The sequence below is a fragment of the Nannospalax galili genome, unplaced genomic scaffold (assembly GCF_000622305.1).
Source record: "Nannospalax galili isolate Female #2095 unplaced genomic scaffold, S.galili_v1.0 scaffold188, whole genome shotgun sequence".
NCBI classification, from domain to species: Eukaryota; Metazoa; Chordata; class Mammalia; order Rodentia; family Spalacidae; genus Nannospalax; species Nannospalax galili.
Window position 1 is genome coordinate 3,184,172 of NW_008360325.1, and position 15,688 is coordinate 3,199,859.

General features: G+C 39.3%; 4 non-coding genes and 4 pseudogenes across 4 annotated transcripts; all 8 read right to left on the reverse strand.

The window, feature by feature from the left end:
• Positions 1-1,267: 1,267 nt before the first annotated feature.
• On the reverse strand, positions 1,268-1,344 carry LOC115068897 (annotated as a pseudogene).
• A 3,136-nt stretch (positions 1,345-4,480) lies between these two features.
• Positions 4,481-4,556, reverse strand: LOC115068899 (annotated as a pseudogene).
• A 3,706-nt stretch (positions 4,557-8,262) lies between these two features.
• LOC115068868 lies at positions 8,263-8,339 on the reverse strand (annotated as a pseudogene).
• A 1,395-nt stretch (positions 8,340-9,734) lies between these two features.
• Positions 9,735-9,810, reverse strand: LOC115068894 (annotated as a pseudogene).
• A 1,535-nt stretch (positions 9,811-11,345) lies between these two features.
• LOC115068870 lies at positions 11,346-11,420 on the reverse strand. Its single transcript, XR_003848225.1, has one exon. It is a non-coding gene; the product is annotated as a small nucleolar RNA SNORD113/SNORD114 family (small nucleolar RNA).
• A 1,772-nt stretch (positions 11,421-13,192) lies between these two features.
• Positions 13,193-13,266, reverse strand: LOC115068883. Its single transcript, XR_003848228.1, has one exon. It is a non-coding gene; the product is annotated as a small nucleolar RNA SNORD113/SNORD114 family (small nucleolar RNA).
• A 1,632-nt stretch (positions 13,267-14,898) lies between these two features.
• Positions 14,899-14,973, reverse strand: LOC115068861. Its single transcript, XR_003848220.1, has one exon. It is a non-coding gene; the product is annotated as a small nucleolar RNA SNORD113/SNORD114 family (small nucleolar RNA).
• A 457-nt stretch (positions 14,974-15,430) lies between these two features.
• Positions 15,431-15,503, reverse strand: LOC115068901. Its single transcript, XR_003848237.1, has one exon. It is a non-coding gene; the product is annotated as a small nucleolar RNA SNORD113/SNORD114 family (small nucleolar RNA).
• Between the last annotated feature and the right edge of the window lie 185 nt (positions 15,504-15,688).

The window sequence follows — 15,688 nt, forward strand, 5'->3', positions numbered from 1 at the left end:
AATTAAAAAAAAAAGAAAAATTCATTTTTAATGCAATTGACATTAAGATGTTTGCACACGTGTTTCTAATCTCTATATACCTGATTGTTACTATTTTATGCCAATTACTTGATTTGCTCCATTTCCATTTTTGAAAAAATTTCCTTATATATTCTTGGTATAAACACCTTCTCAAATACTATTTAGACGTGAAAAATAATGAATATTATCTGATCATTTGCAACAATACGTACAGAGAGAGCGAGCTCTACATGATACTTAATCAGACAGCCAGGGAGAAGAGAGAACAGTAGGACTGTGATTTAACGTGCAGTTCTGAAAACTGAAGACGCTCAGTTGCAGGGCTGAGTACTAACAGCGCTATGCCAACAGTTACCGATACTAAGTAGCTCAAAACTTTACAGAGAGTAGTGAATGTTTGAGTTAGACTAAAAGTATCAGCGATGCAGATACACCATGCAATGCATAGACTGAAACACCACACCATTACCCATGAATGCAGATACCCATCACTTAAACATAAACCAAAAGGAAATATCAATGGCCTATGTCCACGCTCCTTTGAGTCCTTTGCTTTTAGAATCAAAACCATCAAGAAATGTGTTTTCCGTACTGTGTAGAAACAAATATCTTATTACTATTGTGAATACAAATATCCAAGTGTGTAAAGGAAAATGAGAATCTTGGTTGTTACTCACGGACAGCTCCGTGCTAACACTGATTTCCACGAAGTCTCCATCACAGCACACCCCCTCATCAGTTTGGTTCCTGAATTCTGAGAAGTCACACAGAGAAGGGGATGAAAACACGGAGGCGGTCTGTCCCACTGACCCAGGCATCACACACTCACTGGCTTGACATAGAGCCTTTTATGTATGGGAGTGTTTGCTGCATTTTCTTTAAAGAAAGCAGACTTTAAAACTTCATTTGATAAAGAATAATGTCTCAGTTTTTTTTTAAGACCAAAATAAGAAAAAAGAATAACGTCTCATCACTTTTTGCTCTAAGATTTAATGAATCTGGTCAATTTCTTATCTGCTCCAGATTTTTAAAACACACTATCAAGTATCTAATACATATTTTCCTTACTAGGCATTTTATCTTTACCGTCTTCATCTCCGTTTTGTACAGAGAAATGTCTATCATGCTGCCTTGATTATTTTTACAATAATGTGAATGAAGGGAAACATCACAAATGAGATGTTCTATATCCTGATATCCACCCATAGGACACAATCAAAGGTGGGGTGGATGAAATTACTACCAGTGTGACCTCAGATTTCTGGATACTTGGCGATTTTTGTGAATGACTCACACACGCCACCAGATCTCATCATCGGTCTGGGGTTGGCCTGGGATTGGCCCCCTTTCTCTGATTGGTTTATTGATTAGTTAACGTGGAAATCACATAGATCACACAATACAAGAATAATGTGTGATAAAATCCTTAACACATTCTATTAGAGATAAAATCTCTTGGCTGTTGACAACAGGATTTCATTTAGGGAACAGTCTACACTGCTTCTAAAACTCTGATATTAACACCAGGACAAGTGGAACTCTTGATTTTGTACTACTGATTAATAGTGTTGTCATGTCAACAAAGATGAGAATATTGAGTTACTCACATCTGCAGCAAAGTCTGCACAGAGATGCAAGGTCTGAGCTGCTGACAGTGGAAGCAGGAACCAGTCCTCACCAGAGCACCCACTCTGAGAAGTACAGAACACATGGAAACCTTTTATGTATGGTAGAGCCTGTCACATTTTCTTTGAACAGAACAGATTTTAAAATTGCAATTGACAAAGAATAATGTATCATCATTACCTACTATATAAATTACTAAACCTTGACAATTTCTTATCTACTCCAAATTCTTATTTCTGGATACTTGGCAATTTTTGTGAATGACTCATACACGCCACCAGATCTTATCATCTGTCTGGGATTGGGCCTATTCTCTGTTGCCATCTAGATTGGTTTATTGATTCGTTAATGTGGAGAACACACGAAGCACACAGTACAAGGGTAATGTGTATTAAGATCTCTAACATCCCATCCAGATTTAATTAGCCAGAGCCCAAACCTCCAGAATTCCATTTAGGGAACTTTTGACAGTGTACCTGGCTTTTAACACTTTGACATTAAGACAAGGATGCTTAGAACCCTCCAATTAAATAATGATTAATCTGTAGGGCAGCAACAATGGCAATTCCATTACTCACATCTGCACCAGATTCTGCCAGAGATGGAAGGCTTGGGCTGCTGACCATGGAAGCCCTTTGGAGCGTTCACTCTGAGGAGCACAGAACACACACAAGATGGCTCTTTAAAGGCATGCCTCCACTGCTTCCTGATGATCATCTTTCACTGAGGTGTTCATGCAGGCTATCACGACTTACAAAGTGTTTTTATCATATCCTTATAAAATTAATACCTTCAAACTCACCACTAACCAAGAAAGGACTTCATATGTATTATGCAAACTATCTCATCTTTAACAAACCTAACAGATACGCGCTATTTGCCTATCTTTGGAGTGCAGGTTTTCCGTATTCCAACAAGTTTATTGCCTTCTCACTGAATTTTGTAACTGGACAATGTCTATCCTTTTATATTTTTTTTGTTTGGTTTGAGACAGGGTCTCACTGTGTAACACCAACACGCCTGAAACTCACCGCGTAGACCATCCCAGGCTCACTTTGATCTCGTAGCAATCTGCCTGCCTCTGGCTTCTGAGTGTGGGGATTAAAGGTGCACACCACCACATGCAGTTCCCCCTCTGCTCTTTATGGTCATTAGTTTCTCTCCTGGATTGACTGACATCTATGAAAATAAAATATTAATATGAAATATGTGAACATGTACCCCCTCGAACCTCTTATTACCTTTTGTTTTTTTAACCATAACTATTCTGACCAAAGTGAAGTGACATCTCACTGGGGTTTAATTTTAGGATTCCTGATGATTAGTAATGGGAATTGTAATATACATAACATATTTATATGATATTAGTAATATAAATTATAATATAATTTAATTACTTAACACTTATGACCATTTTTATATCGTCTCATTAACTACTTTGTTTTCTGCCATTGTGGAATTTCAATTACTTTTATATTCTAGTAAAACCACTGTTCAGCCATAATGGAGAATGGGGGGCATGTGATCATTTTCAACAACATGCACAGCACAGGGATAGTTATGCAAAGCAGGCACAGAGCAAGGACGGTGTGGTGTATTTCATAAAAAGTTAATCTATTGAAAACTGAGATCAGTATGGTTACCAGAGGTGGGAGACTTTGACGATGAAGGGATGGGCGAGAGGTTGATAGATGTGTGGTAAGCTGAATTAGAGAGACAGAAGAGGCTCTGGTATTGGGTTGCACAGCAGGGCGACTGGAGGGAGCATTCACATACTGAATGTCTCAAAAGGCCACAAAAACAACATGGAACATTTACAGCATGAAGAAACTGGGGCTGCAGATGTGTTTAACGTTATACATTGCGTGCACAGATTGAAACACCACGTCAGGGCCCACTAGTACATACTTATCAGTTAACTATGAAACATAAAAGAAGATAACTGTGATCTATGTTCAAGTTCCTTTACGTCCTTTGCTTTCCCAATTAAACCGTCAATAAATATTTATTTTATGAGCTTTTGCTATAAATGTCTATTTTAACAGTGCAGTGACTACCTACAGTCAGGTGTCTAAGGGAAGAGCAGAAGTTCAGTTCGTACCATTGACTCTGTGCTAACACAGTGACATCACATGAAATCTCCATCCCAGCAAAGTCCCCCATCAGTTTGAGTCAGGCATTCCGAAGAGTGGAAAACAGACGGGAACAAACGCTGACTTAGTTGACCCCACTGACCTGGGCTTGCTATGTTGCATTAACTTGACTGGGGGCTTTGTGTATGGAAACACTTGTTGCCTTTTCTCTAAATAAAGTAGACTTAAAAATGGCAACGAGTACAGTGGAATATATGCACTCCGGTGAGGGGGTCCTGGATGGGGGGAGGGGGCCTAAATTTGATTAACAACTGTTGTATCAAACGTATGGGATCCAGTGTGGTGAGGTGGATATGGGAGGGTGCCATTTGGGAGGTGGTTATATGGATGAATAAGATTGTTTGGGATGTTCTGTATGATATACACACACCAAAAAATCAACAAATAAATAAAATGAGTTATAAAAATTAACTTTTTTAAAAATTGCAGCTGACAAAGAATAATGTTACATCATTTTGCTCTCTAAGACTTAATGAATCTGGTCAATTTCTAATCTATTCCAATTCTTAATGCACACTATCAAGTATCTTACACACGTTTCCCTCACTAGACAGTTTAGTGACCATCTGTAACTTGCTTCATCTCTATTGTATATGAAGTTCATTAACAGAAACACTACAGATGAATCTTTCTATACCCTGACATCTGTCCATAGGATACCAGGAAAGGTTAGCTGCCTGTTTGACCTCAGATTTCTGGTACTTGGTGATTTTTGTGAATGACTCCCACATGCCACCAGATCTCATCATTGGTCTGGGAGTGGCCCGGGATTGGCCCCCTTTACCTGTTGCCATCCAGATTGGTTTATTGATTAATGTGCAAAACGCATAAATCACAGAACACATGAACAATGTGCGTTAAGACCCCCAATACCTGTATACCGATTCAATCAGACAGAGACGACCCCGCTAGGTTGTTGTCAGCAGCTCATTTAGGAAACAGTCTATGCTGCATGGAAGACTCTGATGTGAAGACTGGGATGTTTGGAACTCTGTGACTTTTTAAAACTGATTAATCGTGAAAGAACCAAGATGAAGACACTGACTGGCACATCTGCACCAGGCTCTACACAGAAGTGTCTGCCCCTGTTGCTGACCACGGAAGCTTTGTCAGACTTCTTGGGAGCTGACACTGAGGTGAACAGAACACACAAGTTTGCTTTTTCAAGGCACCCGATTGTGATTTGATGTTCACATTTCATTAAGCCATTCATGTAGGCTATCATAATTTAGAAATTATTTATACTATTTTCTTATAAAATAGACTTCATCAAACCTTACACTAACCAAGAAAATAGATATTACCCAGAATTTATACCATCTCATCCTTAGATAAAATCTAAGAGTTTCATGCGTTTGGTTTCTCTTTGGAACCCAGGTTTTTAACATAGCAAAGAGTTTTCTTGCCTCATCACTGACTATTATAATTGGACAATTCTTCGCCCTCTCAATTTTACGTTCATTTGACTCATATGGCTATTGACTGACTGGACTGGCCCAGTGACTGATTAACATATTGATTTATTGACAATACAATTACAGTTACAATACAATTACAATAATAGCATCAAGTACCTGAGTACAGAGAGCCCTGCCTTGGGATGGACCCCAGAGCCAGACGCAGGAGCACTGTCCAGAGCTCGTCACCCAGCTTGGTTGGCTCTATTTTCCCCTCACTTTTATGTCATCTCTTGAGTAATCATTAATGTGCTAATAACAATTGGAAACTATTATTTTCCCAAAACACAGAAAGTGACTTAGAAATCTTCTGAATAAAGGGCAAGTTCACAACAACATGTCTCCCTCAAATAAGAGCCTTGGCCTTGCAGGCACACCCAATTCAATGGACTACCTCTCAGTAAGTCCTTTGTGCCTTTGCTTATACATGGACAAATAAGCATCATTCACGTTTTAATAATTTCCATATTTACATTTTATCTGTTTGTGTGTGATAGTTTGCACGCCAAGGAACATGCATGGAGACAAGAGGAAAACATTGCAGGCTCTGTTCTCTACATCTACCACGGAGTTACTGGGATTCTAATATATGTTGTCAAGTCAACAGCAAGAGTCTTCACCCACTGAGTCAAGTTGCTAGTCCCACTTATTGATGATAAAGTGATTAACCTTCCAAAAACTACATAAACCATAAGAATAATCATTAGTACTGACACTGGTTCCAAGTTCAACCCTGAGGTGCACATGGTGGGCTGCGGACCATGAACCCTGCAGACATCCCCTTGGTACGTGTGTTCTGAGGAGCACAGAGCACTGCGGAAAGTCGAAATTACACTTTCTTCAGGGATTCTTGCTTCTACGGTGATCTTCTGTGTTGGACCCTGGAGTTTCACACAGACACCATGCATCAGTTGTGAGTCGTTTGTTGGCAGATTTTGTCATTGGTCCAGAAAGGGCCCAATTTCCCCTCAAGCTCATCCACAGACTTCACTGACTGCTTCATTCACTAGCAATGCTTGCAAATGCTTCTGATGCAATCAGACTCATCAAGAGCTTATCAACGTGTGATACATGTTCAGAATGATGTCAAACCAATAAACATGTTGTTAACAATCCTCAGATTTTATACCTGTCTACCTCAGTATGCAAATCCATCATCATCACAAATTGATGATGTGACTGAGGGTCCTATAAGACTGGAATTCATGCCTGTGAAAAATACAGCCTAGTTCCACAAGGACCACCCAAACCAAGACAAGCAGCCTGGCTGTTACTCACACTGACTTTCGCAGAGCTCCTGAAGATGTCGGGATTCTGCCACCAGCTCAGAGACCATGGAGAGGAACAGAGAGGAAAAGAGATGGTAAGCATTTTTAAACAGACATTCCTTCCCTCCACTGTTGGTCTTCAACTTCGGTGATGTATTGGTTAACCAAATAATTCAAGTTATCTCTTTAGAAAATAAGTAAATTCAACAGGCCCCACGCAACCAGAGAATGAGCACTGTGGTAAGCTTTCCTTAGTCAGAGGGAAGGGTAAGGGGGGCCTTTCTGTCAAACTGGACTAAGGTCTTTTCATAATGCATTAATGGGGTCCATGGACTCACCACAAATTTTTGTAACTAACACACTGCTGATTGACTACTGGCTGGGTGGTTGATCGATGTTCTCATTCATTTAATTACAATGACAGAAGCAAAACACATGGACATAGAGGCACCTAACTTGGAAGATTTTTTTTCTCAAGGATCTGATCATTTGCAACAACACGCACAGCACAGCCTTAGGGATGGTTATGCAAAGCAGGCACAGAGGTGCAAGGACGGTATGGCCTATTTCATAAAAAGTTAATCTATTGAAAATTGAGGTCAGAATGGTTACCAGAGGTGGGGGGAGACTCTGAGGAAGGAGGGATGGGGTGACGTTGATAGATGTATGGTAAGCTGAACTAGAAAGACACAAGTGGATCTGCTATGGGGTTGCACAGCAGGGCAACTCCAGGGAACAATCACAAAAAGAGCCCAGAACCTTTAGGGAATGAAGAAAGGCCTGAGGATGCAGATGTGTTCGTTGTTACACAGGGTATGCATAGAATGAGACCAGTAAGTCAGATACTTATCAACTAAATGCGAAATAAGAGGAAATCTATGATCCATGTTCAAGTTCCATTGTATCTTTTGATTTGCCAATTAAAATCATTAATAAATATTTTTATGGACTCTGTAAGTGCCTATTTTAAATAAGTCTGTGAATAGCTATAGTCAGGTGCCTAAAGAAAGGGCAGAAGTTTGGTTGTTACTCACGATTGACTTGGTACTAACACACTGACATCACGTGAAGTCTCCAGCACAGCAAAATGGCCCATCAGCTGGTTCATGCATTCTGAGGAGCGCAGAGCAGACAGGGCAATGGAAACATTGAGACAGTCTCTCCCTCTGATCTAGGCTTCACACATTTCATCTGTTTGACACGTAGGCTTTTGTTTACAGTGATGTTTGTTGCATTTTCTTTATATATGGTAGACTTTGAAATTGTTGGGTGTTTTTATTTTTTTTTCGGTCTTTTAGAGACAGGGTCTCCTTGTAGCCCCAGCTGGTCTGAAACTCACTATGTAGACCAGGCTGGGTTTGAACTCACAGGGATCTGCCTGCCTCTGCCTCCTGAGTGCTGGGATTATAAGCATCCACCACCATGCCCAGCTCGACTTTGAAATTGTGATAGACAAAAAATAATGTCTCATTTTCTACTCTAAGATTTAATTAAACTGGTCAATTTCTTATCTACTTGAAATTCTTGCCAAATGCTAGAAAGTATCTAATACACGTTTTCCTTACTAGATAGCTTAGTGATACTCTTCCACTTGCCTCATCTCTTTTGTATGGATTTGTCTGTCATGCTTTATAATCATGTGATGTTCATGAACAGAAACATCATAAATGAGATATTAGTATATCCTGATGTCCATACATGGGATACCACAGGCTAGCTGGGTGAGATAACTCCCTGTTTGACCTCAGATTTCTGGATACTTGGCGATCTTTATGAATGACTCATACATGCCACCAGATCTCATCATCGGTCCAGGATTGCCCCAGGATTGGCCCCTTTTATCCATCACCCATTCTCCATGGAGACTTAGGGTGGTAACGGGTTGTCACTAGTGCAGAGGTGCATGAGGGCATGCAGCTGGCTCCTGGACATACTCTATTTAATGTTTTGAGAAGCTGCTTTCCAAAATGCCTATCCTAATTGATATGGCCACTAATATACAAGTGTTGCACAAGTGTCTTTCTACAAGGCATTATGAACTCACTTTACCCTTTATCTTTTTTAGCTTAGCCATTCTGAACAAAGTGAGGTGACACCTCACTGTGGTCTTAATTTAGGTTTCTGTAGTGATCATGAATATGATTTAAAATATAAATAAATTATATAACATGAATTAGTAATGTAAATTATGATACAATATTTCAGCATAGATCTACTGGACATTGAGAGTGAAATGGTGGTTACCACAGATGGCTGAGCTTTGAGGAAGCAGTGATGGGGAGGGGTTGATAGATGAGGAACAAGCTGAATTCAAAAAGTTGAGGAAGTTGTGCCATGGGGCTGCATACTAGGGCAATGACTGAATGTCTCAGAAGGTTGGGAAGAGAACTGAAGGACTGAATGAAGGGGCAATGATTACTGTTGTACATACGTTTAATTAATTTTACCACTATGCAATGTATGCACAGATTGAAATACCACATAATAGCCTATTACTATAAAGATTTATGAATGGAATGTAAAATTTAAAAAAAATACATGGTCTATGTCTAAGTTTTTGTCCTTTGCTCTTCCAATCTGCTATTAGCAAAAAATACTTATTTTATGGACTGCATTTATAAATAACTATTTTAATCATACTGTGTTTACATATAATCGGATGTGTAAAGAAAGATCAGAATTTTGGCTCTTACCTACAGATGGCTCTGTGCTAACACAGTGACTTCCCATGATGACTCCATCACAGCAAAACCTCCTGTCAGTCTGGTTCATGCATTCTGGAGAGCACAAAGAACCGGAACACTGAGCCAGCCTCCTCCACTGATTCTATCACACACTCATTAGCTTGAGTTACAGCGTGTAACGTATGGGGATGCTTGCTGCATTTTCTCTGAATAAAGGAGACTTTAAAACTATTATTGATGTAGATCAATGTCTCATCATTTTTGACTCTAAGATTTAATGAATCTGGTCAATTTCCTATCTACTCCAAATTCATAATATGTACTATCAAGTATCTTACACGTTTTCCTCACTAGTGATCATCTTTGACTTGCTTCATCTCTATTTTTATATGATTGTCTATTATGCTTGACTACTTTATAATCATGTGAAGTCCATGAACAGAAACATCTCAAATGAGATGTTCTACATCCTGACATCCATCCATAGGATGCCATCAAAGGTGGCCTGGATGAGATTACTTCCTGTTTGACCTCAGATTTCTGGATACTTGGCGATTTTGTGAATGACTCACACACGCCACCAGATCTCATCATCGGTCTGGGAAGGGCCTGGGATTGGCCCCCTTTCTCTGTTGCCATCTAGATTGGCTTATTGATTAGTTAATGTGGAAATCACATAAATCACACAATATGTGAATAGTGTGTATTGAGATCCCTAATATCTGTATGCAGACTCAATTAGACAGAGATGAAATCTCTTTGCTGTTGTCAGCAGGAGCTCATTTACAGAATAGTTTATACAGCTGCTAAGACTCAAATGTTGGGACTGGGTTGTTTGGAACTCTGTGAGTTCACTGACTAATAGTCACAGCAACGAAGACGAGGACACAGACTGTTACTCACATTTGCACCAAGCTCCACCCTGAGATGGAAGCCCCGGCCTGCTACTATGGAGGCAAGTGTCAGTCTTCTGGGGAGCATCAACACTGAGCAGGACAGAGCACAGAGAAGATGGTTTTCAAGGCACTCTTCCATTACTCTCTGATGATCCCCATTCACTGAACCATTCATCTAGGCCATTATAATTTAGAAATTATTTATATCATTTTCTTATAATATGAACATCTTCAAACTTCCAACCAATTAAGAAATAAAAATGTCTACAATTTATACTGTCTCATCTCAGGCAAATTCTAGGAATTATATACTACTAGCTTCTCATTGGACTTCAAGTGTTCAATATGCCAATAAATTTTGTGTTTTTTACTATAACTGGACAATGCTCCACCCTCTTATGTTCATTGATTTCTATATCTTTTAACTGATTGTCTGCTAACCCTCCAAATGCAATAATAGCAAAAATATGTGACCATGGGAAGGAGACTGGCTTCGGGATGGACCTCAGAGCCAGACACGAGCATCATTTGGAGCTCATGCCACCTGTGTTCATCATCCATCCTGATTGGCCCTACTTTTCTCCATTCTATGTTGTTTCTTGATTATCATTAATTCACTGGTAATAATAGAAAACACTATTATTTTCCCCAATGAAAGAGTCAATGTTCCTTCTCTGTATAAAGCAATAGCTCTCACATACATGTCTCCTTAGATGATGAGTCTGAGATGTCTTCTAACACGCACAATCAATGTACTATTTCACATAAATACAAATGTGTCATTGATTACACTTAGTTTAGTTAAGTCTTATTTCAGACTTTTCCAATCTTATGTCACACTATTACACTTATTTATCTGTGTGTGTGCATCTGTGGAACTGGAGGACACAATTTAGGCAATCTGTTCTAGCTTTCCACTTTGTGACCCCAGGGTGGAACTCAGGTCATCAGACTTGACGGCAAATGCCTTGACCACTGAGCCATCTCGTTGACCCCATATTTTACACTTTTTAATAAGTCAGTGAATGACCATCAGCAAACCAGCTCAACCCTGTCAAGGATATCAATTAGCACTCACCACGGTTCCACGCTCTATACAGATGTGCATCTGGGAGACTGCTGAGCCTGGGACGTGGGTAGATCCCGTGGCGCACCCATTCTAGGCAGTACAACGGAACAAAACAGAGGGAAAATATGACTCCGTTTTCTCCAGGCTTCGCTAATGCACTTGCTGTTTGTGTGGGACCTCAGAGTTCCAGACACTGTACTCATCATCTGAGACTCAGACGCCGGCAGGAATCATCATTTTGGTCCGTGGAAGCCTTAAGTCACTTACTTCTGCTTAGTTGCATGTTTTGAACTAGGTAAACATAAGTGGGTTTTATTTTCAATTTTTTTAAGTTAATATTTTAACTGAATGAATGTAAGTTAAACACGTGTATGGTGCATAATAGAGACATCAGTGTAATTAGCTTTTTTTTTTTTAATGCCTGAGGCATGTTTACATTTGTGGACATCAGGCAACAACTGTACATACTATTGCAGTTAAGTCTGTTATTCCATGCGCATGTGCTTTCTGATCCACTCAGGGGAACCGGCGTGTACGGGTGTTGTGACTGCTGTGTATTCAGAGCCTGAGTTCATCGCTTAGGTTTTTTTATATTAGATGTAATAATGTCCTTCTGTACCGCACTCATGATTATTGTATAAATTCACCAATATTATTTCTAAAAAGACTTTGACCCATAAGCTGCCAACATAAGAGACTCCTGCTAATAGAGACCCTTCGTGAATTATCCTTAGCATTTTATGTGTGCTATTCCATGCAAAGGTTCATCTGAATCCCGAATCATACTAACTGGCATGTGGAATATGACATTTTATGCTCTTTAAACACAGAAGGATCTACAAAGACTTTCCCTCACATTGCCCTCCAAGCTCCTAATGGAGATAAAACATAAAAAACCCATGTATGACTAAGATGGGATTATTAACCAAAAGTCAGACTGTATTTATTTTGTGTTGGGCCTTGAAGTCCAGGTACACTTTACTTATCATATTTGATTGAAATAGGCACCAGACAAGAGCATAAGCCTCTGTCCCCTTTAGTGAATTTCTGCATTTGTAGAAAAATGTGGCCTTCCCTCAGAAGCTAATATTGTCTGCAACTGCTGAGTGTATGATTCTTAAATACAGGCCGGCAGCAGTGGTACATGTATGATTCTTAAACACAGGCCGGCAGCCGTGGTACATGTATGATTCTTAAACACAGGCCGGCAGCCGTGGTACATGTATGATTCTTAAATATAGGCCGGCAGCCGTGGTACATGTATGATTCTTAAATACAGGCCGGCAGCCATGGTACATGTACACCTCTGTCCGAGTCAGTGGATTCAATAGATATTACTAATAATTCTGCCTATACATGTATTTTTATAATTGGACACTGTCTCACCCATTTTTATCATGAGATAATATAGGATTTATTTCCTCATTGATGCAGTTATAAAGATAACACGAATGTGTAATGTGGATAATATGTCTCTTTCGGGAAGGCCCTCAGAGTTCTAGATAAGTAGTCATCATCTACAACTACAACCTCTGTGGTCAGCACTGATTGAGGAGAAAGCCCATTTTTCTCACTTTCTATATCGTCATCATTAATAATCATTAAAAGTTATTTTATTCATAAAAACTCAAGAAACAGTCTTGTTCGTCATCTGTATAGGGAAACCTCTCAAATCAAATGTTTCTTCCAGTGATCAATCTCCATGTTTTAAACACGCATATTTGATATATTCATAATATTCTCTGGTCATTGGCTGCACATGGGTCAATGTGATTAGATTTTATGCCTTCTAATAATGCAAAGAATAACCTTCACCATCACCTAAACCACAAGAATCTGAACCACAACTTACACTCTTCCCAAGTTCTAAGGCAGAGATGTGACCAGTTGGCTGGGGACCACGGAAGCTGTGGACATCCATCTCCTGGGACACCCATTCTAAGGAATACAAAGTAGGGCAGAGGATAAAAGGTGACGCTCCCCTCCGCAGAGCCTCGCTTATGCGCTCATCTTTTATGTTGGACCTCAGAGTTTCAGACACGTGTCACTCATCATCTGTGACTCAAACACTGGCATTTCCGTCTTTGGTCCAGAGAAGTCCCAATTTCTCTTCATTCTTACCTACACTGTTTGCTAAGCAATCCATGAATACTACCTCTTAAGGTCAATGATGTACAGATGCCCAGGAGGAAATAGCTATTTGGGATATAATTCCTGTAGTCTTTCATAAATTGACTTCAACTTCTCACTAGATTAGTTACTCACTTAAAATATTCATCACAATCTAAAAATGGGTGCCCTGGGCCTTAGAACACTGCTTATTTAAAAATTAAGAGTAAATTAGCTGGGCGTGGTTGGCACAAATCTTTAGCCCAGCACTTGGGAGGCAGAGGCAGGCAGATCTCTGTAAGACTGAGTCCAGCCTGGTGTACATAATGAGTTCTAGACCACCTGGGGCTACAGGGAAACGCAGTCTCAAAAAAAAATTAGAATCAACTGAATATATAAAGCTAGATAAGAATTATGCCTGTTTCTCAAACTGATTTTCAGGCTCCAGTGAGGGACACACCACTGAGCATCAGGAACTGTAGCTTCATTCAACTGCCTCCATTGAGAAGAGCCCAGAGCAGCATAGATAACAAAAAAAAAAAAAAAAAGACAGGCTGAGGCATTCTTCCCGCAGACTTCTGGTTTCTATCTTTGCTTTATGAAGTGACTTATTTACTCATTAATTTGGCAATATAAGCTCTTATCTTGAGACAAGCAAATTTAAAATAGTCCCATACCCAGGTGTCCAACACTGGTTCTAACATCTTCTGTCTGCTTCACCATAGCAAAAGAGGTGAGAGTTTCATTTATTTCAAATGGACTTCACTGTATTCATTAACATATTAACAGTGCTCCTCATCATAGCATATTTTTGTATTTGAAAATACATGGTTAGTTGACTGGTTGATGCTGTCATTGATCTAATTTTACCAACAAAATCAAAATACATGAACACAGGGGACAGCATCAAGACCCTTGGCTATTTTGCCTCATATGTAAAAACATTAAAAAGGGCTTATTTCTGAATAGGTGGAGAGGATGACTTTACCAAGAAAATGGACTATCCTACTTTTGATTTGGACATTAGAACCCAGATATGTTTTATGCATAACAAAAAGCTCACTCAATACCAGCCAACATCATCATCCATCATCCAAATGTTGCCTTTTATTTTTCTTTTTTATTTAATTTTTTATTATTAATAAAGTTAAGCAATAAAATAATATGAATCACAAAAATCTAAGACTGTGGTGCTTGACAGATTAACATCTATTCATAGAATCCTTTTCACTTTAGACTGTGTCTTTTATTAATTAGCCTATACAAGGCAATTATCAATTAGAAAATATGATTCACATTATATCTGTCAATAGGCCAAGTAGGTCGAGCTACAATAAACATGGGAGTTCCATGTCTCTTAGACACGCTAGCATTTCCTTTACTCCCATAGCTATGAAGGGATAGGTTGAGTCATAAGGTACCTTGGCAGCAGGGCTGGAGTTTGAAGTCAACTGGGTTCATAAAGGAAGATTCTGTCAGAAGAAAAAGGAAGAACAAATGTTTAACAGGTTCATCTCTATTCAGTTATACATTTACTTGTTCATTCTTTTTTAATAATATTTGAAACTCATGAATGTGAGGACCGAAATACAAGAATTTATGGACATCTGACCCGTAGGACCTCAGAGTTCCAGACACATGGTGCTCATCGTCTATGACTCACGGGCCACCAGTCATCATCATCGGGCCTGCACAGGTCTCAGTCACTTTTGTCTTCCATCCTGGCGCATTGTTTTATTAACAGAGGAAGATGAATTAATCATAAAGTCCAATAATAGTGCTCATTAAGTTCCCTAACCACCATCTGTCTACAGATTCAATTTGTCAACCACCATCTCCTTTCATTCCTGCCCTCGTGGTTTCTATATGAAGCACTCACTAAAATGCTTCAATTAATCTCACATTACAGTTGACATGTTTGGATTTATTTGATATTTTCATGAAATAGCCTTACGAATGAGCAGCAAGGTGGCAAGAATACTGACTACAACTCACAGTGAATCAAGGCAGAATTCGGCAATGTGAGCCAAGCAGGTGACGATGGGAGAATGTGTCAGTTCTCTGGAGCGTCCATTCTGGGGAGCGTAAAGAACACAGAAAAAAGATGCCCCTGTCCTCCGCCAACCCTTGCTCATGCTCCTTTTGCTTTGGACCTCAGAGTTTCAGCATGTTTCTTTCATTATCCAGAATTCACACCGAGGAGCTCTCATCATCGGTCCAGGGAAGGCCTCATATCCCTTTACTGATTTTAGCAACATTTATTGACTAATTCACTGCCACTAGTAATATTTCTAAAAGCTTATGATTGACAAAATTCTGCAATACAGAACAGTTATTATATACATATTATAAACATATACATATTATATACATACATAGTTATGTATATACATATATACATATTA